Here is a 10,996-nt window from a genome sequence, read left to right as displayed (position 1 = left end):
GGCGTGTACTGGGTGAAGCGAGAGGAGATGGGTGGGGGCCTGATTGTTCAAACATTTGTGTGTACGGGTAAAGATTTCAGAGAAATGCTTTGTGTCACTGATAGCCAGTGCAAGCGGTGGTCAGTCAAAAGGTCAAATCTCCAATGTCAATCTCTAAACAAATCTCGGAAAAAAAGGTTTATTATTTATGTATTTTTGGGGTCAGGTAAGTAAAAAAAAGGGTAAAATAAAAAAATGAAGGGTTGGGGGGACCCCATTTCGAAAAAAAGTATTGAAAATTCGACTTTTCGAGATTTTTATTTGGATCTTTTCTCTATAAACCAGTAAGCTTCTCCTTGTCTCGGAGATGTGAGGATCTACGGATGTGGGTGAAGCATCTCTCTGGACAGTAGGTTTGGTTGATCTGGGAGTTTGTACATTTTTTTTTTCTTCCCATGGTCTGTTCATGGTAAGTGGTTCTTTACATGGCTCTGCAAGGTGTGGTGTCGGTGAATAAAGTGATCTCCCTGGGGATGTGAACCTGGGAGTATCTGGTTAGTGAAAATGCTATCCTGATTGGCCGGCTATGCTGGGTATGTTAGTGGGACACTCCATCTGATGTGTAGTGTAAAATGGTCATCTTTTTCAAGCCAGATGTTGAAATGTGTCGGATGACCTATATACTGCCAGTTGAGGCATTAGCGAGTTTGTTAGCAAAGTGGGAGATGTAGGGGGAGGTTTGTAGATGGAGGTATAAAATGTGAGAAATTGCCGTCTGGCAAGGTTGTGCAAGCCCTTGCTAGTTTTATTAATCAAACTGCATCTTGGAAAGGGTGATGCCTGTGTCAGTATCATCAACTGCAGTGCCTGCTCTTCAGTGGTATGCGATCACCCTTGCTAATTTGACAGCTGCAGTAACAGCCAAATCACTCCAGCGGAGGGGCTGCATTCAAGATATGCACATCTTGTAAACCATCACTATTAGTTACTATCCTGGATGGCACGTTTTTCAAATACATTTTGTTAGTGAATTAACACATGTATCAAAATTTATGTTTCAAAATTTGTGATTCACCATAGGGTCCCCCTCCCTCTCACCACCCCAGGTTGGCTACATCGGTCGTCTCATCTGAGCCATCTTTTTCTTGCCAGTTGGCTAGATTCTCTCATCCTTATTCACTTGTGGTTTTGTCTTATCGCTCCCTGGATTGCAGTACGCTAGCATTGTTCATTCCCTTTCTCCCTGTCTCTGGTCTAGGTCGCCTCTCTCCGCTACTCAATCTCTCTAGTCATAATCGTTGGGGTACATGAGGCGTTCTAGGATTTCCAGGTCCCCAGTCCTAACAACCTCTCAGGATCCTACTTCTCGAGGAAGACTGCCCGCTCAGTTTCCCTTGATGGGTTTAGGCTGTATTTACCTAGTCAGTTGCTCCATTCTATATATGTCCAGGGCTTTCGAGGCCCATTGTCTAACTTGGAAGTTTCTCTTTTCCTTCCCCCTGCCAAGCAAGCCCTGTCTGCCCACAGCAGGTAGTGGGCATATGTGGGAGTTTCATCCACTCCCCATCCACAACCTCCATTCCGAACAGTACTAGCAAGGGGCCCCGGTGCTGGTCTACCCCCATCTAGGGCCATTATCCACCCCAGAATCTCCCAATATTTCTGTACCTTTTTCACACCCACCGCATGTGCAAGTGTCTATTTGCCTGCTTTTCCGCCAGCAGTGGGGGCCAGCCCAGGGTACATGCTAGTTTACCTAGCACTGAATACCACTAACCAGCCCGATGTAGACCTACCTCTACTAATCACACCCCTGCTCAAACCTAAAACCAAGTACGTTCTCCTAGGGGACCTCAATCTAGGCTATGATGACCCCTCGGACAGCAAAGCAACAGCCTGCTATATGGCATTTCAGGAAATGCAATTTCCCCAAAAAGTGAACACCCCTACCCATTCTAGTAGAATTCTTGAGGGGATTCTCACTCTGAATACTGCAGTAAGCATAGTAGACTTCCTCAAGATGCAGTGGTCCGATCACTGCTTAATAAAATTCAATATAAACTTAGACACCGACCCAAAAACTAAAACGTGCTGCTTAGCTCCTCCTCGGGTCAGAAATGCAGGCAAGCTTACTCAGAAAAATCTAAATCCATTTCTTAATTCTTCGACTCCACACTCTCCTCATCTGACATTTCTAAGAAGTCACACTACCAGCTGCACCTCCTCTGAGGTATTCTTACTTTCTTCTCCTTCCCCCAGAAGCTCACTGTCTCCAGAACCCTGGTTCTCTCTAGGCTGGATTGTTGTACCTGCCTCTACTCCAACTTATCCAACTCCAGGACTGAAATCTCGACACTGGCTCCCAGTGGCTGCAAGGATTACGTTAAAAACCCTCTGCATTGTCCATAAGGCCTTCTGGGGCCGCAATACCTTAAACTCCTAAATATCTTCCTTCTCGTCGCTCATCCACATCCAACTCCCTCGGGGTCAGTCGCTTCTCCAAGCAACGAGTTGGTGGTAGATCTCTTCGGCAGGGGCCTCCCTCTAACAGCCTTCCTGCCTCCCTGAAACTTGTGGAGAACCATCTCTGGGTCCGAAGCACCTCCAAAACCTTCCTTTCTCTCCCCTGCTGAATTCCTGGCCTAAACTGCACTAGTTAACTGGTCACCCTTTCTGATTCTCGGGCCCAGGACCTGCTAGTTGCCCACCTGCACTGCCTCCCTGGCAACCCCTGCACCTGGGGACTTTTCTGTATCCCTACACTTAACCTTGCACTTGCCACCAGCTGGACGTCTTTATTTCTTATTTATTCTACTATCCCATGTACTGCACTTTCCCCTCTCCCCCACGCACTTTTCCCTCTCCCCCTCCCCATACATTTGTGCGATCTGAATGGCACCTGGCCTAGTAGGATTGCTGTCTGTCTTCCCTTTGTTTCCCCTACCTTGTCGCGCCTTGAAACATTTGTGTATAGGCACGTTAGAAATGCCATATCATATCTGCAAAACACCAAACCCCTCGACAGTATTGGCACATAGCATCTTGAAAATAGCATCTTGAAACACTACCACAATGCCTATGAACTGCGATGAAGTAGCCCCATTCAAAGTGCCTTAATCAAAACAGTGCCCCCCCTGGTTCAACAAACTCAGATCAGAAGAGAAAAAAACTCGAACACCTAGCCATAAAGAACTCTCCAGAACTCCAAACTGCAACAACTAGCCACAACCTATAAACTTAAAGTACTCTCACAAAGCAGAATCATTTCACCACCGCATCTCCAACGCGGCCTCCAATACCAAAGAATTATTCACAATTATCGGAGAACTAGAATCCCCCATTATACCCACCAGCCCCATAAAGCCTGGTGTACCACCATCCAGGATGCCCGATCGTCCAAAGTAAACACCCTACAAAACGGCCTCGCAAAAAAAGCTCCTAGACGTCCTGGCAAAAACCCACCACTATTCAGCCACCCTCATATGGTCAAACATACACGAATTCCACTTTGCTCAATTCTCCAATGATCAGGCCCTCTAACTGCAAAGGACAGCTTTCCAGCTAAAGTAGACAAGGACTATGCCACCATACTAGCACCGACCATCACTGAATTTGTGAATGATTCCTTCAAATCTTCCAGCAACAATCAAAGTAGCATGGGTCACACCTACTTAAAAAAAAAAAAACATCTCGACCCAACAATAGCCATGAATTATAGGCCGATAACCGTGTAATTTCTCCTCAAAATTATCAACAAAATGGCATACACCCAAGTACAATCTCATCTAGAACAGAATCACTTAGGAGATGGACAATCGGGGTTCCACCCTAATCACAGTACTGAAACTGCCCTCTTAGATTAAAAAAAACATATGTACTCTATTAGACTATGGTAAACTGCATCCTACTACTCCTTGACCTCTCCGCGTCATTTGATTTAGTCCACCACGACAAACTATGCCAAACCCTATCCACCAACTTCCATTTCTACAAGAAGGCCACTACTTGGATAAAATCCTTCCTCTGACCACACCTCAAGAGTCACCCTAGGGGAAGTAGCAGCCGACCCAATTATGATACCCTTGGGAGTAGCGCAGGGTTCCCGTCTATCCCCCACGTTCTACAATGCCTACACAATTACTATTTGCATCGATAAATGCTATGGGAGTAATTAATACACATTTTGCAGACTATATTCACTGGTAATCTTAAACAGGATACGCTCTCAACAAAATCTACTCCCACATCCAAAACTGGACTGCCAACAGTATGCTTAATGGAGAGAAAAAAAACTCAGATCCTTAGTCTGCTCCCCAGCTAGACTCTGCAAACTCCACCCAGATGACACTTCTATAGTGATAGACGGCACCCCATCACCATTTCTCACAAAGTTGACTCTAACCTCACCATGAATAATCATATCAACGCCCTCTCCTCAACGGCCTACACTGCCAAACATCACCCTATGCAGGCCTCTCCTCACCACGGAAAACTAACACTGGCCAGGGCCCTCATCCTAACGAAAATTGACTACTGTAACATTTTACTGCTAGGTACCTCCAAAACAAAGCCCTCAGAGCAGCTCTCGGTATCAACAGAAGAGAGCATACATCGCAACATAAGAGATGCTCATTGGCTCACAGTCCAAGCGAGAGTCCTGCACAAAACTCACTATCACCCATAAATGCATCTAGGACACTGCCCCATCTATCTCGGTTGAAGCATTTCTCGCAAAATCACGATCAGAACACTCGGATCCAACACTCCACATCCCACACTTCAACACTACCAGAACAGGCAACGCCAGCTTCCCCGCGCATCTGGAACACCCTCCCACCTCAGCAACGAAACCTCCTTCAAAGTTTAAGAAAAAACTTAAAGGATAGTTCCGGGACTTTTTTTTTATTGTCCCTACGGTTCGGCCATGTGTTTTTAAGCATAAATCGGTAGATCGTAGAAAACTTTCCTATGGACCTTACCCGACTTTTCGTCCATTAACGCACTCGAAATCAGCCGCCATTTTGTGATAATCCTATCATTTCCCCCATCGACCTGGCTCACCTGCATTTGCGGCACTAAATCATATCCCCCGCCCCTGAAACAGACTTTATCAAAACATTCATATTCCCCGCCTCTATCCGTGACGTGACTGTGCTGCGTAGGCAAACGCGCCCAGGCGTCTTCTACGCGACTCCACACAGAACCCGGAAACCAACACAGATCAGCTCACAACACAGCGCGCCACAATTCGGAATATGAAACTGTACTTTTAAATCAAAACCGCAAGATTGTAAATTCGGTAAAGTACATTTATTTGACATCAAATGTTTAGAGAATATTCAGCGATTTGCATTTTTATTTGCTCACGTTCCAAAAAGTTCGTTTTGAGGCACGCGATGTTCCTTTGCTGTACACAGGGTCTTAGATCATCTCACAATACAGCCCCTGAGCCTGACATCAGCAGACGCGTACCGCATATTTCCCAACGCCAAAGCACGTTTCGTGTCAACAATCGCTGCGCTTCAGCTAATGAAGTGTCGCCATGCAAATGGCAGGACGCCTCTTTCTTCAATAAGTATAAACACACCGTTTCACAACACACAGCAGCAGATTTTCGATTCCATTACTCTGTGTTACTTTGAGTATTCTGTGACTCGTTTCTGTGCTCTGGTCAGCTACCTTCGCCGCTTCTAGGCCTTGTGAACACCTGTACCATCTCTGTAAATTATTTTACTTTCTTTACCACACAATGGCTACAATAATGCCGTATATGTACGAGCCCGAGTACACCGAGGAACTACTGGAAAGGCAAGCACGCGAAAACGATGGGGATTCGGACGGCAGTTGGGAGGACCAGTCAACGGATGAAGAGCCTGGACCATGTCGCATGGACGGCGTCTCCACCTGGTGCACGTGCGATCGGTGCGAGCTAATGCCAACTGAGAACTACTGCTGCCGTGAAAATTCCGGGTGCTTGGCCTACATTTCGGAAGGCGAGCCAAGTCCGCAATGCATCACCGAGCTGCCAGAGTTCAGGGAAGCCTGCCTCTCACGGACCGTGCTGAGGATGATGATGGTGCTTATGCACGAACTTTGCGGCACTGTTAGTCCGCGTAATCAGAGTAACGAGTAAGTATACTCTGGTTGTGATGTCAGTGATGCCACTACTATTTCATGGTCGTCTCCCACATATAAAATTACATCTACATATCATTCGAACGCATTTTTACCTGAATCGACATTGATAAGAAAGTTTTGTCATTTTAATAGTTTGCATCTTTCTTTTTCACAGGTGGTACAGGCTGGTGTCCTATCGTTGCTTCACTTGGTGGCTTCACGGGAGGCTCGGACACCGCGTTCGGAGAGTAATACCTGCCTGTGCGGTACTTGCCATTAGACAACATTTCCCCAGCGACAGTGGACAATACAGCGGATTTTCCCTGGATGTGCTGCAACCGGAAATTTACAATGTGTAATGTTTATTTATGTTCAATTGAAATTAAGATCTAAAATAAAACCCAACATATATTTTAACAATGGTTGTTTTGATTTTTTAAATGAATCTAGTGTCTCCATTGAATAGTCTTCCTGTGCCTTGTCACACCACATGTCTCCGGCCAGCATCCTCCCTCACGCTGGCCGCCCACCTTCAATCCACATAACCGTTGAACCCATATGCAGCAGACATACATATGTTATTTTGCGGGTTGGCATCAAGCCTCCCGGCCTTGCCTCCTCCCCCAAAAATACTTACCACACCACTTTGTTCAAGCGTTGGCAATAAAAGGCCGTTGGATTTTATTGATACAAAACATGGTTATAGGTAAATAATCAATATGGTTGATCATAATAAATCATCCTTTTGGGCACCGGGTACAGAGATGACCCCCTCTGGCCCGTGCCGCCTTGCCACCACAGGCCAGCCTGCTGCTGACTAACTGCCTAGGCATCCAGGGTCTCCAGGGTGAACTGCACCCATATATTCTCCTGGGAGGGTGAGGTATTTATAAACTCACCCCCCTGCCTTCCATGTACTAGATCCTGCAGCCTGCCTCTTACATGCAGTTAGATGGCCTCTCCTTGGTGAGGCCCTGCGGCAAACGGGTCTTGTCTGCACGACCACCGCCCCAATCCACCTCCCCGCCCTATCAAAGGCAGTTCGCACCGGGGTACTTGCGCTGGCAAGTGGAGCTGTCGGGGAGCGATAAAGGCCAAGAGGTGCCAAAGACCATGTACACTTCAAAGTGGTCTATAGAGCATGGGTTGTTGTTCCCATGTCTACCTCCAGACCCCGTGTCTCCTGCCAAGCATCCCCCCTCACGCTGGATGCCCCCCTGCCACAACATATACACGTCATTCATTCACAAACACACCCCTGTTTCGAATTCTTTATAACCCACTTCATATTTCTAATGAGAACTTCTTTGCGCTTTGCTAGTCAACCCGTGAAGGTGCTGGTTATCTGCTCTTCGTCTCTGTGAACTTCCGTGACCACTTCGAGCAAACTCGTCAGTTTGCAACCTGTGAACTGCTCCCTGTTCTACGACAAGAAACTACTCTGATCCCTGCATCTAACTGTTTGTTCGTCAAGGTAAGGCCATGTACCATAATCATTTTGCGTCCAATTTTTTAATTTATATCTATTTGCTAGTAGTCATCAAATTGCATCCATGCTTTCTTTTCGTTCAAGACAGTACATGCAAGGAACTAGTCACATGTTCTGAGTTTAGTCAAATTATTTTTCTATTTTTTTAAAGTTATTCAAATACTTATCCGCATGTGAATAACGTGTATAGTTCCAAGAACCAAAACAAACCTTGCATTGAACCTTTTATGTGTCATTTAATTTTTTAACACATTGGTATTCATAGAGAATTGTTGATCTTTACTTTTCAGAACTTTCCACAATGCCTGCCTGTTCCATTGGCGGTTGCCCTTCGAAGACCCATAATAAATCTGAAGGTACTATAATGCATGTTTTCCCTAAGACAATAGATCAGATAAGAGAATGGGTCCGATATTGCGGATATCCACCGTCTGAGCTTGAAAGTAGAGTCCGAGAAGTCTTTGCGGACAAGAGGGGTGATCCATACCGCATCTGCAGCAGGCACTTTAGCTCAGACATGTACTCCACATCATTGCTAATAAAGAAAACACCGCGAGCGACGCGAAAATTGCTCTCAACCGCTATTCCCACTCTATTCGTCCACATTCCTCCACTGGTGTCAAGTTTACGGATTTAGCTCTCGGCCTTGCGGTAGTGTGTAGCATTAGCTAATAATAATTTCCCCATTTATGTATCCACTCAATATGAAGGCGGAAGATTCTCCATCCGTGTCGTTATTGCAGTCATCAGCCACTTCAAGCACCTATCGGGTAATCTTACTTAGCTATTCTGCCACTGACTTGTTTTAGGCATGTAAATCAATAATTTATCGTGTAATTATTTTACCTAATGGTACACCCTAGTACTCGTCCTCTAGTCTTTCTTTTCAGTTATAATTATTGTTATCCAAAATAATGCAAGTACTGTCTTTCAGGGAGATGCTGAGGAGTCCAACGCATTGACGACAACCGTTGATGTCACTCAGATGCTCGAGGTACGTTTCCGGACAGTTCCATCGATGGAGATCATCAGATCTTGCATTCTTGTAGCGTGATTGTTACACACAATGGTTCTTTCGTTTTTAGCCATTGATATGTCCTTCTGTCGTCGCCCTCCTATGTGTCTTCTTTTTTCAATATTGTGTTCATTACTAATGAAAGTCCTATGTTTCAGGGAGTCGATGGAGCATTAGTCCAAGAAGAAGGGGGAGCATGCAGTTACGGGTCGGCGCAACAGCTTGCAGAAGTGTGCACCGCAGTTACAGCGTCCCTTGATGTTCTTATGCATTTCGAGGTATGGATACTGACAGTTCGATCAAGCGAGATCATATGACGTGATTCCATCCGCTATACTTCCTTCTTTATTAACGCAAGTACTATGTTTCAGGGAGATGACGGAGCTTCTTCTACAAGAACATCACCCCTAGTAGTTGATGCAGATCTCTGGGTGGTGACACTTCCAACGATCGAGCAAATCGAATCATATTTAGATATCCATTATTTATTTTAGACAACTGATCATTTGTGCAGGTCTATTTAGATGAGCCGTTGACGCCTGCACAAAGTTTATGTTCTTTTTAACAAAATAGAAAACCATACTAATGCAATTACTGTGTTTCAGGGAGTTGCTGAAGCGTCATCTTCAAAAATATCAATTTAAGTCTATGCGGAGCCCGAGGTATGGATCTTGACAGTTCCATCTAACTAGATCAACAATGCGTGAATAATTGTCGTTTGAATGTTCTACACAATGCGTTCATTCGTGTTTTGCTATTGAGATGTACGTGGGTATTGGTCCCCAAGTACATTTTGTGTTTTCAATATTATACATACTAATGAAAGTTCGATGTTTCAGGGAGTCGATGGAGCGTCAGTGCGTGATGGATGTGCTTATGAAAATATAGTCGTTGCAGCGCAAGAGGAAGTGGAGACATGCACACACGAGTCGGAGCAACAGCGTCCAGATGTTGAAGTTCGAGGCAAGAAAGTTTCAAAGAAAAGAAAGCAAAAGGTTAGTGTCCTGGTCACTATATTATGTTGTTTTTCACTGTTAATAGTTCAATACTGTAAATTGTGTTTAAACTGAACATCCCTTTTCCAATCTGTCCTCTAGTTGCGAGTGGGTGTACGAACTAGATCTACACAGACAGTGAAGCGAACGAGAGCTGTTGCTTGTCAAACCTTTTGCCAGGGACTTGAGACTGGAGATGCATCGTGCCAATGGGAAGATTATGAAGTGATTGACAACGGAGCTATACCACCACCAGCCATCCTCCTAGTAGTTCGGATGCAGTCTGAGATCAATTCACAGAATCCACACCCGCAAAAACTAAGACCGCGAGAAAGTTGAAGAAATTGTTTTATCCTCCCATCGCCGGAGAAGGAACAGATGTTGCAATGGAAGAGAATGAAATGGACGACAATGAAACACCATCAATATCACTGAACATAGCGGAAGACGATATCAGAGATTGTACCTTTTAATGTGAGTGACATGTCCTCAACGTTACAGGCCGAACCAGCTGGGATGCAGAGTGACAGTATAAAGAAAGAGGCCAAATTCATTGTATTCGATAGTTGTTTGATTGATATTATTATTAAGATGAAATGTGGGCATTCGGTTGGTGGGGAAGTATGTGGGGAGCCATTGATTAATGTGACTCGTGCAATTCGAGGCACTAACCTTAAAATACATGCCACCTGTACAAAATATCAAAAGTTCTCATGGTCTGCACAACCCATGCTGGGGCAACTGCCAGCAGGCAATCTACTTTGTGCAGCGGCCGCACTTTTTAGTGGTTCAAGTTTTAAAAAGTTACAGTATTTGTTTTTGTGGGAATCCATTTCATTGTGAAAGCTCAGTTCTACAAATACCAAACCGATTATCTATTTCCAGCCATTAGCGAAGCTTGGAGAATGGAAAAAATGTCTATTGAAAGTACATTCGCGGGCAAACGGTTCAGGCTAGCCGGTGATGGACAGTGCGACAGCCCAGGATTTTCAGCCAAGTACTGCACCTACCACTTTCAGGACATGGAAAGTAAGAAAATTGTGAGTTCGATGGTCGTGCAGGTGTCACAAAGTACATCCTCAGTGGCCATGGAGAAAGTTGGCTTTGTAGCATCATTGCAAGAACTACAATCGCGGGGAATGGTGATCGACCTGATAGCCACGGACAGACACGTTTCAATTGCCAAGACAATGAGAGAAGAGTACAAAGATATAAATCACCAATTTGACGTATGGCATCTTGCAAAAACAATCAATAAAAAAATGTCGGCTGCAGGTAAAAAAAAAGATATGCAAGGTATTTCACAGTGGTCCAAGTCAATCAGCAACCATCTTTGGTGGAGCTCAAAAACATGTGAAGGGTCGTTGGAAATTCTACTGGAAAAATGGCGGTTAGTAATGC

This window comes from Ambystoma mexicanum, chromosome 1p (assembly GCF_040938575.1).
Source record: "Ambystoma mexicanum isolate Mex_15411 chromosome 1p, UKY_AmexF1_1, whole genome shotgun sequence".
In the NCBI taxonomy this organism is placed as follows: domain Eukaryota; kingdom Metazoa; phylum Chordata; class Amphibia; order Caudata; family Ambystomatidae; genus Ambystoma; species Ambystoma mexicanum.
Note: the sequence above shows the minus strand (reverse complement) of the source record.